The sequence below is a fragment of the Saimiri boliviensis genome, chromosome 8, assembly GCF_048565385.1.
Source record: "Saimiri boliviensis isolate mSaiBol1 chromosome 8, mSaiBol1.pri, whole genome shotgun sequence".
Classification (NCBI taxonomy): Eukaryota; Metazoa; Chordata; class Mammalia; order Primates; family Cebidae; genus Saimiri; species Saimiri boliviensis.
In genome coordinates this window covers 28,531,164-28,550,677 of record NC_133456.1, presented here as the reverse complement: position 1 = coordinate 28,550,677, position 19,514 = coordinate 28,531,164, and the positions used below count along the sequence as shown (strand labels likewise).

At 52.0% G+C, this 19,514-nt stretch overlaps 1 protein-coding gene across 3 annotated transcripts in view; it reads right to left on the bottom strand.

The window, feature by feature from the left end:
* The window catches only part of ADCY5 (adenylate cyclase 5), a 160,561-nt gene that overhangs the window by 115,327 nt on the left and 25,720 nt on the right, over positions 1-19,514 (bottom strand). The window contains exon 1 of one of the 3 annotated variants that reach the window (XM_074404233.1): positions 555-5,868. The exons of the other annotated variants lie outside the window; for them this stretch is intronic. The gene's annotated coding sequence lies outside the window, so the exon portion shown is untranslated. Of the gene's footprint in view, positions 1-554; positions 5,869-19,514 lie in introns of those variants that run through there. 3 annotated transcript variants of the gene reach the window in all.

Below are 19,514 nucleotides of genomic sequence, written 5' to 3'. Positions count from 1 at the left end.
TTCATTCTTTCTTTCTTTTTCTTTCTCTCTCTCTCTCTCTCCCCCCCCCCCCTCTCTCTCCCCTGTAGCCTTCCTTACATGCTATTCTGACTACAGCCAGCTACATACAGGTGTTCATCTGCAGCAAACATTATGATTTACAAGAAAGAGTAAGACCCAGTTCTCTTCCCTGGAAGAACCTGAAATCCAGTGAGGAGGATCAAAATATGCCTACCCAGGAAACACTTAACGAAGCAGAACAGCTAATTACAAAGCACCAGCAAGGGCTGCACAGTCAGCACTGTGTCTGAGTGACAATGTCACATTACCTGGAGGCTCTGGAAGGGGACTTTCAGATGCCGACCAACAGGCTGGTTGACAAGCACTGACCACGCACCCCAAGTGCTAAGAACGTAAGACTCAAATAAGAGACAATTGCCTCTTCACCGAGCTTTCTGACAGCAGACTAACACCATCCCTGCCAGACACAGAGGATGAACAAGGTAACCCCTCAAGCCACCAGCCAGTTCAGACCACTAAGCAGATGCCCTCCTGGCAGCATCTTCAGCCCTTACCTTCTCACTGCCCCATCCAGACCCCACACTCCACCACGGTCAGGGGCCAAGAGGTGGGCAGTCGGCCCACGTCCCCTGCCTGTGTCTGGGGCCTGGCTTCTGCCTTGCCCCACCTCTCCAGCTGCGTTCAGAGAAAAGAATGTGCACTATGCCCAAAACAAACACTCTCACAGGCCTCCTGAGTGGGAAGAGCTCTGGGGAAAGAAGCGGGAGCCTCCACCTTCTCAGACAAGGGCTCCCAGCCGCAGGGGCTGTGTGTGCTGTGGATCCATTCTGAGTTCAGCACTCGAGAATTTCTGGATTAGGTGGAGCATGATGGGAAAAATCACAAGGCCATGGCTCACTACCCCAGCCAGCAGGGAAGACAGGCACCCCTGGAGGAGTCGAGCCAAATGTGAACATATCTGGGTAGGAGACCCCTCCGCTGAAACACACACTTCTGTTTTATTCTATCTTTTCAGACCCCATCTTCAACTGCCTCTGAAAAAGTGACCCTGCCAGTGTGCTCTGATGAGTGTGTTTATCTTGGGGTCTCAGTACCTAACTCTGGGCCTCAAATTTCCAACATACCTGTCCCCCTTGCCTCACTGGTGCTGCTGGAATGGTACAGAAATGCCAGAAGGGCAGGGCAGAGGAACGAGCCTGCCAGAGCTGCCGGAAGTGCCGCCCACCCCCATGCTACTGCAGTGACCCTGAAAGCAGAGGCTCAGCGAAGGCCAGCAAGGCCAAGCAGCACAGGCTCCCCAGGCCTGTCCTCCCTCGTGCTGTGGCTGTGGCTTTGGTTTGCATGCCAAGTGACTCTGGCCCTCTGACAGCCTGCAGCAGCCTCGCCCAGCGTACTCCCTTGGCTGCATGGCCAGGTTCTGAGCACTAGTCTAGAGTGCAGGATGGAGAAGCAGAGACAAGGCGTCTCGGGCTGCAGAGTTTCCAGGTCAGAGTCCTTCCCTCACTTGCAATGCAAATGCTTCCAGGCCCAGAACACCGGGACAGAGAGGACTGAACTCCAACTCGGTTCTCTCCTTTAGGACCTGAGGAATCTGCGAGCAGGATAGGAGGGGTCAGGTGCCTCCTGCCAGGCCTGAGCAGGGCCATACCAAATGCAAGGCCTTCCCCACTGGACCATCATGCCTTTTTATTTTATTTAGTTAGAGTCAGAATCTCGATTTGTCACCCAGGCTGGAGTGCAGTGGCGTGATCTTGGCTCCCTGTAACCTCCACCTTCCAAGTTCAAGCAATTCTCATGTCTCGCCTCCCGAGTAGCTGGGACTACAGACATGTGCCACCAAGCTCGGCTAATTTTTGTATCTTTAGTAGAGACAGGGTTTCACCATGTTGGCCAGGCTAGTCTAAAACTCTTGGTCTCAAGTTATCCGCCTGCCTCGCCTCCCAAAGTGCTGGGATTACAGGTGTGAGCCACTACGTCCTGCCCTTTTGATTTTTCATCTCTGATACTTTGACATCTGGGCCTCACGGATGCTGGAAGGACCAACGGCTCTTCCCAGCCCTAGCCAATTCCTAGAGACAGTAAATGGCTTGCCTGTGAGTGCACCTTTCATATGCAAACCAACCAATCCAGAGGCCACACTCCCAACCACTTTCTTTATTGGGTTCTTACACTCAAGGCCATTACTTTCCTACCCCCCGTCACCCCAGGGTCAGCTACTGGACACCCAGAGACCGCCTGTAAGCTCCAGAGCCTGCTGTAGTTATTCAAACTGCCACTCCTATGCCTGCTGACCCTGCCTCACTGTTCCTTCCCTGGAAACCACAATTAAGGCTCTTGCCCATGTTTCTCCCTTGCTCCCTCTGCCTCCTGACTGACCCTGGCATTTCCCTGAGTGGCCCCAGCATCGCATGGCATGGCATGTGCCCTCCTGTTGGGAGCTGAGTAGCAAGCTCTCTCTTCCATGGTGGTTGTCTCCTAATCTGTTGGTCACACCATACCTGAACAATGATAAAACCGACGGTAGTCAGGACTCCCCAGGCAGCCACCAAGATTATTGTCTGGTGCCACTAATCAGCAAAGTGGCATTTCATTTGGGTTGGAGGGAGTGAAGAGGAGAGGAAAGGGATTTTTTCATTTCCTCCTGAAATTGGGCTCTTGGGACTCAAGGTCATTCCCTTTCCATTTCTCCCATGGTCACTCAAAATGGAACAAATAATGGCTTAATGAGCACTGGCTCTGCTGTAATGATGGGAGGTTGAGCAAGTCTGCACTCCCATGACTCCACCCAGCTGGACTCCTAATAAGGCCCTCTCAACAGTGCCTGGGCCCTCTCCACTTGGGCTGACTCTCCTCCAGAACACGCCACTGCCATCCTTGGCCAGCCTGCCACTAGCACACCCAGCCTGCAGGCAAAGCCACCGCCACTGCTCCTGCTCCTATGGGAACCCAGGACCTTTTCCATTTGGGCACCAGGTCACTCCTCGGTTTGGGACCAAAATGCCTCGACTTGAAGCCGTCCACACCCAGACCTGCAGACATCTTTGGAATCCAGCCACCACATTTTCCTAAATTGGCTGCTCCTCTGTTCTAGGAAGGTGACACCCCCTCAACGGCCCCTCCTGGTCAAGCTCTATCCTCCCACTTTGTCCTCTGGATCCCCCAAGGCCACATACCCAGTCCCAGCTCTGACCATCAACTCTCCCTTCTCCAGGCACCCTACTGCTCTCAGCCTCCCCACAGGCAGTGCCATCGCCATCAGAGCACACGCCCCTCTCTCCTCACACATGCATCCCACTTTAGCACCCAACAGTAGCACTTGGATTTCTCTGGTCACCAGAAAGAATGGGATCAGATAAATGAAATGTGCTTTAATTATAAAATGGAGTATTATTCATCTGTAAAACATGAATAAAGCACTGATTCATACTACAATGCAGATGAGCCTCAAAAATATTTTGTAAATGCCAGACATAGTGGTTCATGCCTATCATCTCAGCACTTTGGGAGGCCAAAGCAGGAAGTATCGCTTGAGCTCAGGAGGTTAAGACCAGCCTGGGCAACATAGTGAGATCCTGTCTCTACTAAAAATAAAAAAATTATTTTTCTTTTTAATTAATGGTGGTACATACCTGCATTCTCAGCTTCTAGGGAGTCTGAGGTTAGAAGATTGCTTAAGCTAGGGAGATAAAGGCTGCTGTGAGCTATTATATGATCATGCCACTGCACTCCAACCTGGGCAACAGAGTGAGACCCTGCCTCAAAAAAAAAAAAAATGCAAAGTGAAAGAAGCCAGACACAAAAAAATACACATTATATGATTCCACTTATAGAACATATCCAGAATACATAAATCCACACAGACATAAAGCAGACTAGTGGTTGCCAGGAGTGAGGGGAGGAAGAAATGGAGAGTGACTGCTAATAGGTACGGAGTTTTCTTTGGGACTGACAAAAATGTATGGGATAGACAGAGGTGGTTAATCTTGTGTTCTATGAATTTCATCTCAATTTTCTAAACTGTGGTTTTAGAAAGTGCATCAATTACGTACAGTATACAGTAGCCACATGAAAAGAAATATCAGAGGTGGTCTCAGATAATACAAAGAGCCCTGGACCTAGAGTGAAAAATTTAGACACCAGTTCCATGTTTGATGCCTGGGACACATTAAGCGAATCACGGAACATCACTTCCAAGGGATGTGCTACTGCACGAACATGGTCGTAACACTTATCTTCAGCGTCGTCATGAGAACTGAATAATGCAGGAATGGCACACAAAAGACATTCACTTACACACTCAGCAAGAAAATTAGTACACAAATGTTAGGTTTTTAAAAAAAGCAGATACAAAGTTCTAGCCATATTCAGCCAGACGAAGTGGCTCACTCCTGTAATCCCAGAACTTTGGGAGGCCGAGTGGGTAGATCCTGAGGGCAGGAGTTCAGGACCAGCCTGGCCAACATGGTGAGACCCCGTCTCTACTAAAAATACAACAATTAGCTGGGCGTGGTGGCAGGCACCTGTAATCCAGTGACTAGGGAGGCCGAGACAGGAGAATCATTTGAATCCAGGAGGCAGAGTTTGCAGTGAGCCAAGGTCGCATCTCTGTACTCCAGCCTGGGAGACAGAGTGAGACTCTGACTCAAAAAATAAAATAAAAGTAGACTAAAGCAAAGTTCAAGCTATACAAACTAGATTTACTTACATAAAAATGAATCTCTGTAAATAAAGGATACAAAAGAATTAAAGAGCTAGCTGGTGTTTTGAGCTTATGGAATGTTTTCTATAAAATTATCTATACGGGCAGCCAGGCTCTTGATCTGGCTCTGCCTATTACCAGTCTGGAAAGACTTTATAAAATCCCCTCCCCATCTGACCCTGGGTTTTTAGAAAGGTTTAGCCCTGATAAGGGTCTGCTTTAACTACATCCACTCAACACCCAGTTTGTCTATGTGTTTCCTCACCTGTTTCCTTAATGATGAGGTGCTGTGCTAGGTGCCACGGGGGTCCCCAGGGATTGGGAAGAGCTAGTCCCAGTACTCCAGGTGTGTGCGGTCAAGTGCCATGAAACCAGGCAGCATGTGGGGAAAAAGGACAGATGGCCCAGCACATGCTGGTTCTCAGAACATCCACTGGAGAAGGTGTCCTTGGAGTCAGGGTCTAAAGGCAGGCTGCGGCTTTCACAGGTGGAAAGGATGTGTTCCTGCTAATCGTCCTGTCGGAGCAGCAAAGATAGGCAAGGGAAGCACCACCAAAAATTCTCGTCTGATTGTCTAGTGCGGTGGATCTCAAAGTGGGATACTCAGTGCAGCAGCAGCTGCAGCATCACCCAGGAAGCAGCTAGACATGCAAATTCTTGGGCTCCACCTCCGACCTTGTGAATTAGAAACTCTGGGAACCCAGCAAGCTCTCCAGGAGGTTAAGATGCCCACTCATGTTGAGGTGCTCCACTGCACCTCACCTGCTTCCCTAACAGAGGCCAGGCAGAAGAACGTGAAAACTGCGCCAGAAAGACATTCCCTCACTTGCCCGCCCCTCCTACCTTCCAAGCCCCAGTTGGATGAGCTGAGAAAGTTCCCTGTGGTTAGAGGAGCTAACCTATTACCTGGATATAAATTAACTTGCCCTGTCTCGTCACCAGCCCACTGACCTGGGAAAGGCAAACACACAGCTGGCAGGGAAGGAGCAGTAATAAATCTGTCTTTTTCTACAGGTCCTCCCACACTCACTTCCCCAACTGGGACCTGTGTTCCCCAAGGCAGTGTGGCCCCACAGCCCTGAGGTCCCTCTGCTCTCCCACACGAGCAGGTGCTGGATCTGGTCAACCCAGTGAGAGGCCCCCATCTACCCTTAGGGCCTCTACCATAGCGAGAAGAATGAGGGAGGGAGGGAGGGAGGGAGGGAGGGATGAGGGCTGGAAAACATAGCTCATCACCCTTAAGGATGGCAGAGTGACTAGAAGCTTCCTTTGTAGAACTCCTTAGGTAAGAGCCCACAAAGACTCCCTCCAGGGCAGCTCTGCCCCTGATAGAGTTCCCTCCCCCTTCCTCCACCCTTACCCACCCTCCTTCTTCCTTCTCCTCCTCAACACAGCAGCCTGGGGCCAACCTTCACCTCCCAGGAATAACTAGGAATGGCAAAGCCATATCCCAAGGTGAACTGCCTGTTTGGGAAGGGCTAATTCCAATGCCCTTGGACACATTCTGCACTCTGCCTGACTTTGGAATGACCAGGTGAAAACCAACATAACACCTGTCTTAGAAAGTTGCAGTGAGGGTGAAATCTAACAGGACACATAAGGGACATAGAATAAAGGCTCAATAATGGCAGCTCTTACATTAATCACCATCACAGCCATTTTTCTTTTTTGAGATGGAATCTCGCTTGCTCTGTTGCCCAGGCTAGAGTGCAGTGGTGTAATCATAGTTCACTACAGCCTTGAACTTCTGGGCTCAAGCAATCCTCCCACTTCAGCCTCTTGAGTAACTAGGACTACAAGAATGCACTACCTTGCCCGGCTTTTTCCTTTTCTGTAGAGACACAGCCTCAATGTGTTGCCCAGGCTGGTCTCAATCTCCTGGCCTCAAGCAATCCCTCCGCCGGGACCTCCCAAAGTCCTGGGATTACAGGTGTGATCACGCCATCCTTATTCAAACAACTTCAATACCTATCACCTACTGGATACAGTCTAAATTCCTTAACACTAGCCATTCCAGCACCTACTCATCACCAAACCAGCAGCTGCACCAAATCCTTCAGGTATGTCCAATATGCCCTCTACTACCAAGCCTAACCTATTCCCTCTGTGAGCTTCCTGTTTCAGTTTGCCAGAAAGCTCTTCCTCCTTGCCCTGCGCCTCCACTAACCTCTTCCACTGCAGTCTCCCTGGGCCTCCTGGAATCAGCAGTCAAGGGCGTACTAGTGCCTGCTTCAAGGAGAGCCTGCTATCCACCACGGGGGTCCCCTCACAGAGGGCTGGGCTAGTATAAGAGCAAAACAAATGTCTGGCAAGTAAATTGGATTGCCTCCAGTTCAGAAGAGAAACCAGAGCCTCACACAAACAGGGAGCAGACCCCTGCCAGGCCTCACCTATCACTGTCCAAGGAGTCAGATCACCGCACTGGGGGCCTGTCCTCGGCACCTAGGAGAAGTGATACTCACAGTGCCCAGCCTGATGGGCCAAGCCAAGGACCAGGCTGTTTTCTTAAGCAGTGACCTTTCAGAAGGAGCTGAGCGTGCCTAAAACACGGAACACGGAACATTTCCCCAAACCCTAATCTAAACTCCTGAGAAAAGAGAAGTTGACTCAGCCTGAGGGGACAAAACACAAAGATCTAAGACTGGCCCAGGATCCCAGTGCCTACCTTTTTCCTTTCCCCTGCCTCTCACCCCCAGCCAGCAACATGTTTTAAGCCCGAGCTCCCACAGAGTGAGAGGTCCAGCACCCCCAGTCTGCCCCCAGGACTCATTCCAGAGGCAAAGCAGGGTGGGGGACATTTGCTCTTGGCCTCACAGCCTGGTGACCTGTGGTCCTGGGACCAAAGCCTCTGGGCTCACAGCTTAACCTAATGGGACACCTGAGCTGACATGTCAATACAGGTGAGCAGGCCCATGTGGGGCTGTCCACCGTTGACAGCACAACAGAGTCCCAGGTGGACGCACTGCAGTCCTGTCACCTTCCCCCTCTTACCCACCCCCCAAAGCCCAGCGTCCATCCTCGCAGCAAGGCCACCCACACAGAACTCCCCACCTTTGGAACACGCCCTCTCCCCAGACAGGCGCCAGAACTATCCAATCCTTGGCTCTGCCAGCATCCAGGAGCTCAGGATACTTGCCCTCTCCTTTCTAGAAGGTGCCAACAAGCCCCCACCCGTAAAACCTTCCTCCACACAGGGGAGGATGGGAAGAGACAGCAGGAGGGAATGAAGCTAGACCTTGAGGCTTCCTGACCACAAGGAGCACGCTGCAGCAGGAAAGAGGGCACCTTGCCTCATGGGCCTCTCTGGGGGACCTATCCTACTGCAGATTCCTGCCACCAGGCTGCCCTTAGAGAAGGCATTGGCCCACCAGGAGACAGGGTGGGGTGGGAGGAGTAAGAACAGACAGTAACAGAGAAAGGACCCAATAGGACGTCCCCATGGACTCTCCCCAAATTCTAAATAGATACAAACAACACAAACACCCTGTCTTCCAAAAGCCTGGAAACCACGTACACCAGGGTTCCCAAAGGGGCCAGGGCCGCAGGGATGGTTTGGGGGTGAGACTGCAAGTGTGTGAAGACAGCACTGCTGACAGCAACCGTGTTGTGGTGGCAGAGGGCTCAGAGAAGTTTTGCTAAGAGCAAAAACCTCGGAGGAAGATGTGCTGGGGAGTTGGGAGTCGGGCTTATCAGGGGGTCTGGTGCAAAAGGAAACGGAGCCCTCATTGAGGGTCATCTTGGTGATGTGGAAGGCTCTGGGATCCAACTCCCCCACCCCTTGTTTCCTATCTCTGTTCTTCAGCTTTACCACAAAAAGACATCTGCAGAACTAGAAACATCTGGATCCTTCCTCGGGCTAAAAACAAGACAAACAAACAAACAACGACCAAAAAAAAAAAAAAAAAAAGCAGTCATGGTTATGTGCTTCATTCAATGATTGCCCTAAATAGCCCGTCCAGGAACGTGCCTGCCAGAACAGCTGGTGACCGTGTCCCTCTCCCCGCACAGACGCCTAGCACAGCCTGACAGAGCAGGCGGCACGGGCCAGCCTGCGCTGTCTGCTGGTTAAATCCACATCTCTAAGAAGTCACGGAGCCCCCTGGAGACGCCCTTACCATCCTTAGCAGACACAGGCTTCTTGACACTGGCTCCCCAAGGACAGGACCAGCCTTGCTCCCCTGTTCTGTTTTTCCGTTTTCATCTTGGAAACTCTGCCAGTTCGTGGGAGAGGAATCGCAGCCCACCTCCCAGCAGATGGGCCAAGCCAAGGACCAGGCTGTTTTCTTAAGCAGTGACCTTTCAGAAGACAGGAGCTGAGCGTGCCTAAAACATGGAACATGGAACATTTCCCCAAACCCTAATCTAAAGCAGGCAGGAGTACTTTCCCTCCCTGACCAGAGAGATGGCTGAGCCATGAGCTCAGGCCCCTGGGTGGGCTGGGCCCAAGGAAGGTTGGTCCATTTCTGGGAGGCCTCTGATCTCAGCCTGAGTAGGGAGGGAGATGTCCCCTTCCAGACAGAATTTCCACAGTGGAGTCATAGAAAACTGGGCTTGCAGAGGGCCTCCCTCAGAAACCTGAAGCCTGCGTTGAGAGGCCAGGTCAGGGGTAAACTCTATCCAGAGCTGCACAGGATCCCAGCAAGCAAATCCCAGAGCAGTGAGGCTCCCACCAGAGGGAACAACCGATTAACAGCCTTTGGAAACCGGACAGCAGGCCCATCCAAGTCAATCTGCCTGGCCCGCTGTCTGTCTAACCTAAATCCCTCAGGCTGCAGCTTGAGGCCCTCTGGCTCTCTCTTCACTGAGGGCAGGGAAAGCAGTTCACCTGCCTTTGCTTTCTTCTACAAGCCTGACCATGCTGGATGTGAGAGACATGAAACCCAGTGTCTGTCCTTGAAGGAGCAAATGGCAGTGGAGAGCAGGGGAGACAAAGGGGGCTGCAGAACGGACAGAGTGAGGCCCAGGAGCTGCACCCCAGCCCGGCTGCGCACTGTGTGACCCCGTGTGTTCAGCTTCACTCTCAGATGGGACAATGCAGAAGGAGCATGGGGAGTTGACTATGAAGGTCCCTGTCAGCCCTGATTCAGATAAAACTCAGAAGGGAGGAGGGAGAGAGACTGAGAAGGTGGTCTAGACCAGGCGTCCCCAAACTTTTTACACAGGGGGCCAGTTCACTGTCCCTCAGACCGTTGGAGGGCCGCCACATACTGTGCTCCTCTCACTGACCACCAGTGAAAGAGGTGCCCCATCCTGAAGTGCGGCGGGGGGGCCGGATAAATGGCCTCAGGGGGCCGCATGCGGCCCGCGGGCCATAGTTTGGGAACGCCTGGTCTAGACAGTATGTCACGGGCTAAATGCATATAAACTACCCGGCATCTGCCTGGGATGGGTCACTGAAGGATGACTTGGGGGACACCAAAACTTCAACGACCTGCCAGCACTCCTCAGTCCACCCCAGCCTTCTCTGCTCCCAAGTGGACAATCCCAGCACGGCCCTCCTGCTGGCCCCTCCACACCGATCTATCTCACCTAGTCGCTCATCCCACACCCACGCCCCACCTGCACACTTAATGTGCAACTCTTTGGGACCCTTTATACTGAGCCTTGTTTTCTAAACTGTAAAATGGGGATGATACTAGTTCCCACTTCCCTGACACTCCAGTGAGCTAACATATGGCAAATGCTCCTCAGAAACCATAAGGATGTTCCTTCAGCCAGTGATTTCCTATGTCTAGGACTAAACACCAGGGGATGAGGAGCTCCAACTCAGGGAGGAGAAAGCAGCATTTCTGAGAACCGCTTCTGAGCTAGGGACTGAGCTGATGGTTGTGGGGTTTTTTTGGATTTTTTTTTTTTTTTTTTTTTTAGATGAAGTCTGGCTCTGTCACCTAAGCTGGAATATAGTGGCATGATCTTGGCTCACTGCAACCTCCGCCTACTGTGTTCAAGCAATTCTCCTGCCTCAGCCTCCCAAGTAGCTGAGATTAAAGGCATGCGCCACCATGCCCTGCTGATTTTGCTGATTTTTCTATTTTTAGTACAGCTGGGGTTTCACCACATTGCCCATGCTGGTCTCTCGAACTCTTGACCTCAAGTGATCTGCTCACCTTGGCCTCCCAAAGTGCTTGAGATTACAGGCACAAGCCACCACGCCCTGCCCTGATGGCTCATCTTTAAAGCAACCCTCCTGAGGATCTATAGATGAGGAAACTGGGGCCCTGAGGGGCTAAGTAACCTGCCCAAGGTCACACAGGTAGTCATAGCCAGAAGCAGGATTTGAATATAGGGCTGACTCCAAAGCTTCCACCACCGCGGCATCTGGGGCCCCCACAGAGAAGATCCTTGGGGTGAGCTAGAGCAGGGCCCGTGGCCACCCCTCATCACCAGGGAAAGGACTCATGGGTTCTCCCACAGCCCCCACTGGCCCTCAAGTCTGATAGGAACTGTTTCTTCTAGACCAGGCGTCCCCAAACTTTTTACACAGGGGGCCAGTTCACTGTCCCTCAGACCGTTGGAGGGCCGCCACATACTGTGCTCCTCTCACTGACCACCAATGACGGAGGTGCCCCTTCCTGAAGTGCTGCGGGGTCCAGATAAATGGCCTCAGGGAGCCGCATGTGGCCCGCCGGCCATAGTTTGGGGACGCCTATTCTAGACTCATATTTTCTGTAAACACGGCTTAGGTTGCCAAGGAAGGGAGAGAAATATATTTGTTAGAGAGGAATGAGATGGAATCATAAAACTTCCTTTGGCTCAGCTGGGGACCGAGGGACAGGGTGGAGCCCTCCACCATGCCTGGACAGTGCTACCCAGCCTCCCCGCAAGCTCCACGGTACACTAGTACTACCTCCGCGCCAGAACTGGAGCAAGCCTGCCAGGTGTCAGCGAGCCTGTGGTCTCAGCTGGTCAGATCACTTCTCACCAGAGCCCTGAGGAGGGATTCATGGCACAAAAGAAAATGATCCAGATTCTTTCTGAGCTTGTCCTCCCAGGGGTGATGGTAGCCCCTGAGAGAACGAATCAGCCTCTCTCTTCAGCGTCTTCGGGACCGTTTAGAAAATGATTACTTTTCCTGCAACCAGAGAGAGGGGGTGGCAAGTCCCACAGCGCCTCTGTGGCCTTGGGGAGGGGCTCCAACCAGAGAGAATGCAGTTTAATTACAAAGCCTGGGCCTCTGGGTTTAATCTGATGCACCTTCTTACTACATTGTTTTTCTTTTTAAGTTCTCCTTCGTTTAAGCCAAACATCATGCCCTTGGGGGTCATTCACAGTGAAGAAACTGAGCGTCTCTGGCGCACCCAGGATCACAGACAGGCAAAGATCAAATTCAGGTGCAGATTTTTTTCAGAAATACATGCTAAGTGCATAGGGGTAAATGGACATGATGGCTGGAATTTGCTTTAATATACTTCAGCAAGAAGAAAAAAAGAAAAAAGAATTAAGTAAAATAAATGCAGCAAAATCGTGACAACTGTTGGTTGAATGGTGGGAATATGGGAGTTCATTATTTCCTCTAGTTTGAATATTTCATACCGAAGAATCCAAGACAAAGGCCCCACCTAGGGTCAGGGGTTACAACACAGGCCCTAGGTGAGGTGTCCAAGAAGTGGGTAGGGCGAAGGAGAAGGAGAATCAGCAGAAAATGACAGCTGGTGTGGGAGGCCTGAAGTGGCCCGACACTGTCCCTCCGAGGGCCCATTCTTCTCTAGGACCTGTCTGAATGAACAGGCCACCTCTGCCACAACAGCCCTCTGAGACTTCATTCCTCAGGACTTCCAGACGCTTCCCCAAAAAGGGGCTAAGGCAAGAATCTCCTTCCCTGGGACTTTCATAGCCAGAATATTTTGTTCCCTTGTGTTGGGGAAGACACCAGGCTGCTCAACAGTGGGATGGCCTGGACAACCTCCCAAAGGCCCTCCCTGACCCAGATCTAACTAGAAAGGAGGGAGGAGGCTCTAAGGCACTGAGGGGTCCAGAACAAGTCTCTCAGAGAAACTAGTAGAGACATCAAGATTTTGAGCCAACTCCTACCGGACAGGGCTTTCATGCCAAGGACAACGCACCCTGATACTGAGGAAAATATCAACCCTTGGCTCTTATTGTTGACAAACTGTCTCTGCCACGAACTGAAATATGGCTCCCGAAATTCCCTTGTTGAAGCCCTGCCCCCGCCCAGCATGACTGTATTTGGAAACGAAGCTTTGAGGGAGGTAATTCGGCTTAAATGAGGTCATAAGATTGGGACCCTCATCTCTGAGGAAGAAGGGTGGGCTCCAGAGATCTCTCTCTGTGAGAACAGAGAAAAGACCCAGCAAAAGGCAGCCACCTGCAACCCAAAGGGAGAATCCTCATCAGACATCAATCCTCTGGCACTTTGATCCTGACTCCCAGCCTCCAGCACTATGAGAAAATACATTTCTGTTGTTTATGCCCCCCGTCTCTAGTAAATGTTGTTACAGCAGCCTGAGCAGACGAATAGCTCCTTCCCCCGAGAGAGCCGAGAGCCGAAGGTACATTGCAGTTTTATCTGTCCCCTCAGCAGACCTGTCTAGCTCAAGAGTCCCTGATTCCTTGGCAAGTACCAGGTTCCTCCTTACCCCACTCCCACCACGTGATCCAGGGCAGGAGGCATGAGGAGGCCACAGGTGGCTCTGCCTCTTCAGGAAGTCAGGGAGAGGCTCCCACCCTCTCTCCTCATTCCTCTTCCCAGGTTCCCTAATGGGGCAGTCAGGGATACAACTGCCTGCTAGCCAGTGAGTCCTCCCCCGCTCACAAGCCCTAGACAGACAGGTCCCCAGAGAGAACATTACCTTAAGCCCTTGCCCCAAGAACTCTGTAACTGAACAGATATTTGCACAAGCTAGTCATTGTCCTTCTCTCATTCAGGGACAAGTCCTTACTAAATGTCTACTTTGCTGAGTGCTAGAGATGGATGTGCAGCTCCTGGCCTTGAAGTGGCCAGAAACCTACAAATAAAGGAGGTAACATGGAAAAGATATGGGCTGCAGGACAGTATCTCAAGTCAGAAAACGGCAGGTCTAAATCCAATCCATCCGGATGGGTCTAAATCAGCCATGGAGTGGCCATGTGACCCTGGGTGGTGGTCACCTCACCTCTCTGGGCCTCCATTTGTTGTTCCTCTGAAAATGAGAGGGCTGGAGATGATGCTTATACTTCTTCCCAGCCCTGACATTCTAGAATTCTATGAAATAGAACTCAGAAAATGATACACATGAAGGCTTGCAAGGTAAGATGGCCTGGGATGCCTGCAATGCGCTGGAGGAAAATGCAGAGTGGGAGGCTCTCTGACAGAGCGAGACTCAGGCAAGGAGACAGCCACTCGGGACTCAGAGTGGGTTCATTTCCCTGGCGAACCTAGCCACTGTGCCTCTTGGCAGGTCTAAGTTACAGAGCACTCAAACCCCAGGAGCTGAGACCCACGCTGGTAGCTGGTTCCTGGAAAGGCGAGTGGCACATGCTCCCCAAAAGATCCCACCTTACCACCTGGTCCACGTTCCCACCATCCCTGGAATGAGAGCCAATTTTAGATGTGAACTTGACTAGGTTAAGGGATGCCCAGACAGCTGTAAAGCATTATGCTGGGTGTATCTGCGAGGGTACATCCAGAAGGGGTTAGCACTGAAATCAGCCAACTGAGTAAAGTGCTGCCTTAGTCCGTTTTGTGCTGCCGTAACAGAACACCTGAGACTGGGTAATTTAGAAAGCAAAGAGGTATATTTAGCTTATGCTTCTGCAGGCTGAAAAGTTCGAGAAGCATGGCGCCAGCATCTGCTCAGCTTCCGGGGTAGGCTTTTCATGCTGTGTCACAACTTGGCAAAGATCAAAGGGGAAGCAGACACGTGCGGAGGAACAAAACCTACGGGTGCCCTGGCTTTACAACAACTCACTCTCCCACCAACGAACCCAGTCTCAGCAGAGTGAGAACTCACTCACTACCGGGAGAGCAGCACCAAGTCATTGGTGAGGGATCTGCCCCCATGACCCTCATGCCCCCATGACACACCTTCCACTGGGCCCCACCTTCCAACACCACCACATCGGGGACCAAATTTCAACATGAGTTTCGGTGGAAATGAACTTAAACCACAGCAATCGCCCTCGTCAAATTCAAGTGGGCGTTGTCAAATCCACTGAAGGCTTGAATAGAGGAGAGGAGCATTCACTCCCGACTTGAGCTGGGACACCTACCTTCCCCTGCCCTCAGACAGTGGGCTCCTGGTTCTCAGGCCTTCTGACTTAGGCTGGGACTTACACCATTGTCTCTCCTGGGTTTCAGGTCTTCAGGCTTGGACCGAAACCTCGTCACTGGCTTTTCTGGTCCTCCCACTTACAGATAAAGCTCATGGGTCTCCTTAGCCTCTGGAACTGCATGAGCCAGTCCCGCACGGTAAATCTTTCTACGTGTCTATGTAAATCCCAAGGGTTCTGTTTCTCTAGAGAATGCTGATGGAGCACCCAGTGCCCCAGAGAATACTGCATCCCCCTCCCCTCATCATGATTCCAGGCCCTCCACACATCTGAGGAGCACATAGTCAGGTGCACTCAGGACCCTCCCTTCCACACGCCCCCACAGGCCAGGGAAGTGCCATCCGCCCACCTGCTTCTCTTTGAATGGCAGCACTATTCCATCACTCTGGCTCATCTTCCACGCCTCCTCTTCCTCGCTTGCCAAATCCTGTCACTTTTCCACAGAAATGTCTCTCCCTTCACCGTTTCCTTCCTACTCCCACCTCAGGCCCCATACCACGTTGCCAGACTTGCATCAGCCTCCTCAATCCTGCAAATGCTCCCTGTCCAACCAACCCTTCTAAAATACAGCCTGCAGCGTGCACTCCTGCCTGCAGACCTCAGCGGATCCCCTTTTACACCTCGGTTCTATAGCTACTCCTCACCCCAGCATACGAGGGCAGCCATGATGGGTCATATTCCAGCCTCAACTCCTGCCTGCTCCAGGGAGGACCCTGAGCTTGGGTCAAGGGGGAAGACTCCATGTTCCCAAACGTACGCTGCACATTCCAATCCTTTGCTTCCACTGCTCCCCCTGCCAGCGAGGCCCATGCTGTGCGGCCCCTCTCAAAAGCTACCTCCTCCACGAAGCCTTCCCTGGGCTCTCCTCCATCCAGCCTTCCCCAGCTGCTGCTCAGCTCCCCTCCTCCTCTGAGTCGCTCTTCCCACTCCGATTCTCACCTTGCACTTCCCCCCTGCTCATTTTATTCTACCTTGTATTAAGAGTTATTTGCGCAGTTGTTGTAGACGCCCCACCCCTCCACCCAGGACAAATGATGAGCTCCCTGTGGCTGAAGCCTGTGCCATCATCACTGTATCCCTAGGCCACACACGCAGAGATGCTCAAGACATATCTGCTTCCTCAAATGAAACTGAACAAACCGTTCTTTGGAGGGAGCAGGCAGGGGCAGGCTGCCAAGGTGTGCTGTGGAGGGCCTTGGCACTGGCTGCTACATCAGGAGCCGGCATCACCCACCCTGGGGACAGGTCTCCTCTGTCCAGCACAGCTTGGTTTTAAGTTTCTGAGTCATGGTCACGAGGCCACAGCAGCTTAATGAAGGACATTCTCTATCCACACTCACATGCATGCACAGACACACAGATACACCCCAGACAGGCAGATCATTTCCCACTTAGAGATCACAGTTAAGACTCCAGGAAGTCGTGAGAAGGGCAGAGATGTCGAACCCCAAACCCTGCTCTGGCTTATCCTCTCCAGAGTTACTACCTCCTTTCTCCTTTTCCTCCTGCCTGGAGCAGGGATGAGGTAGGAAACCGGCTAAGACGTGAGGGGCAGGAAGGTAGGGTGGGAGGTGAGCGGTGAGTGATCTGTGCCCTGGGCCCTACGCATGGCCCCATCTCCATTTCCCTACAGGGCCAAGGGCCTGGACCACCCGAGACAGATGCCAGAGGCTCGAGGCCAGCCAAAGCCTCGCCAACCCAGCCTGCTTAGTTCTGAAACTGTTTTTCCCCATGGATAGTAAGCAGCTCAGGGCAGCAGTGAGGGGCAGGGCCCACACCATACCCCCTTCAGATCCTGCACTAGTCTGCTAGGGCTTCTGCAGCAAAATTCCACAACTCTACGGCATAAACAACAGAAATCTATTGTCTCACAGTTCTGGAGGCCAGAAGTCCAAAATCAAAATGTTGGCAGAGCTGGTTACTTCTGAGGGCTGTTTCCCCAGAGGGAAAAATCTGTTCCCTGCCTCTCTCCCGGCTGGTGGTAGCTTCAAGTGTTCCTTGGCTTGTAGACGGTATTCTCTCCATGTCTTCAGGTATTCTGGTCTCTGTGTCCAAATTTCCTTTTGTAGAAGGACACTAGTCACACTGGATTAGGGCCCAACCTGATGACCTCACCTTAACAATGTCATCTGCAAAGACCCTATTTTCAAATAAGGTCACAGGTACTATGGGTTGGGATTTTGATATCTTTTTTGGGAGATAGTTCAACATAAAATAGACCCCCAAGGTGGGAATCACTGCGGGTGCTTACTGTTCTGTTGAAAGAATGACTATAAAAGAGGAAACCCTCATTGGGCTTACCATGTGCTACACACTCTTATTATAAGCTTGTTTACCAACACTAGAAAGTAGGTTACTTTTATTATCTCCACTTCCCACTGAGAAAGCCGAGACCCAGACAGGTTAGGTAACTTTTAAGGCTGCACAGTTTATGAATGGCAAACCCAGGATTCAAACTCAGATAGTCTTTAGCCACTACACTACAATAATCACATCACACTATGTTAGCTCTTGTGCCAGTTCTGGGCAGCACAGACATTATCTCATCATGACACCTAGTCCTAAATCTAGTACCTGGGTGTGGTCCACTCTGACCATCAGATTGAGCAACGGAGAGTTCTCACAGGGCAATTGCTCCCTGTACCCTGGCTCACATCATCACCCAAGGGTGGGTGGTAGGCAATGCCTGGGTGGGAGGAGTCCTGAGCGGGCAAGTAAAGAGTAAGGGGCATGGGGGACACAGGACAGATGGAGTCCACTGCCTTCCTTTTTCAGATTTCCCCCAATGGACTTCCAGGTGGGCACAAGACCCCTTTATATCAAACCCAACTACTATGCTGTAGTGGAAAGGACTTATTGATGTGTCCTGTAGGGTTTTTATTCAGTGGGGGAGGGCTGTGGGACAGAGAGTTGAGCATGAAAAGCCGAAACTCACTGTCTTCAACCGCCACCGCCATCCCTGGTGTGCTAACCGCAGCCCTGGCCTGGAGCCAGTCCCTCAACGCACGGCCTTCTCCATAAACGTGTGCGCTTGTTGGTGTGCTGTTGTTGTTGTCACTGTTGTAATAATCACATTACCCGGTGCTTCTTCCCTGGCCACTCCGGGGACAGCACAGACATTAGCTCATAATAATGCAGTCTTTACTGGGAGGCAGAAAACTGTGCAGGCACTGGGACTGCCAGCTTCCTCCTGGGCAGAAGGGACCTTGAAGGGTTCTGCTCAGCTCCTAATACTGCCAGGCTTTCTCTCCTCTCTCGGCAAAGTGGCACCAAAGCTGAGTCTAGATGTGGATGAGCGGTTAAAGCAGCCAGAAGCTAAAATGAACAAGATCATGAAAAAATGAGGGCAGGCACGGTGGCCAGAGGAGCTAGTCATTTAGTAGACGTACTTCCTTTCGGGCTGCCCAGGGAAGTCCCATGGGTGGGGCGTAGGTTAGGGTGATTTATACAGATTAGTACACAAATTCTCACAGCAGCTCTGTGGAGTGGATATCCGTAGGCCCAAGTGCTAGATGGGCACAGTGAGTGTCAGACAGTTGCCATTGTTTGTCCAAGGCTCTCGTACACAGGTAAGTGGTGGAGCTAGGTTTCAAACACAGAACCGCCTGACTGCAAAGCCCTGGCACCTACCATTAAACCACACAGTCACTGAATCACAACTGCAGGGCACAGGCAGTGAGCTCAGCTCATGTCTGGTGCCAGGGGGGCGCTGCAAATCCCCTCCTTAACCCCAACCAGAATGTCCAGCTGTGAGGACTCGCCTCCTCCCAGACCATAGGATAATGGCTTCCAGGCTGGGCCCACCAGCAGCAGGCTTGCTCTCTTTTCTCATTAAGCCTTTAGAGGCCATGGAGCATTCCAGGGGAGGGGCAAGCACACCAATGAATGAGATGGTCCTTTCTCAAGTAGGGGAGATACAGACACAGAGACACCCTCCGATAGGAGCCCAGCTATTTCTGTACACCATAATCTGGACACACAGTGCAGTAACTTCCCCGTGTCCCTCCTGGGAAGGAGCATCAGGGCTGACTTCACAGACAGCAGAGACTTCCCTGCACCTTTCAGTGCGAAGAGAGACCAGTCACTGGAGCCACTCTGGCCCCAGGCTCAGGAGTGGGTCAGACAAGGCAACCTCCCAAGAGGACACAGGAGGTCTGATCTGTCTTGAGCCCACCAAGAGGCACCAGCCCAGCCCTCCTGATTGCTGGCCCATCCCACACTCACATCCGTCTCTCCCTTACTCATGCCCAAGCTGGGCACAAGCAGGCTCCACTGGCTATCAGGTTTGTGGAATCCTGACCCAAGCAATAAAGCCCATTCCCGCCCCACCCCTGTGGAGAAGGGGAAGCGGAGGAAAGCCACGGACTAGGGGGATGTGATTCTGCGCCGTGGGAGGTGGGAAGTTTCTCTCTTTCCCGCATCCCTGGCTACAGCCGTGGGCCTCCACATCCCACAGCCTCCTTCCCAGATCTTTAGGTACCCAGGACTGGGCACCTTCTGCATCCCACAGCCAGAAACCAGGTCCTGAGGGGAGGCAAGAGGGGGT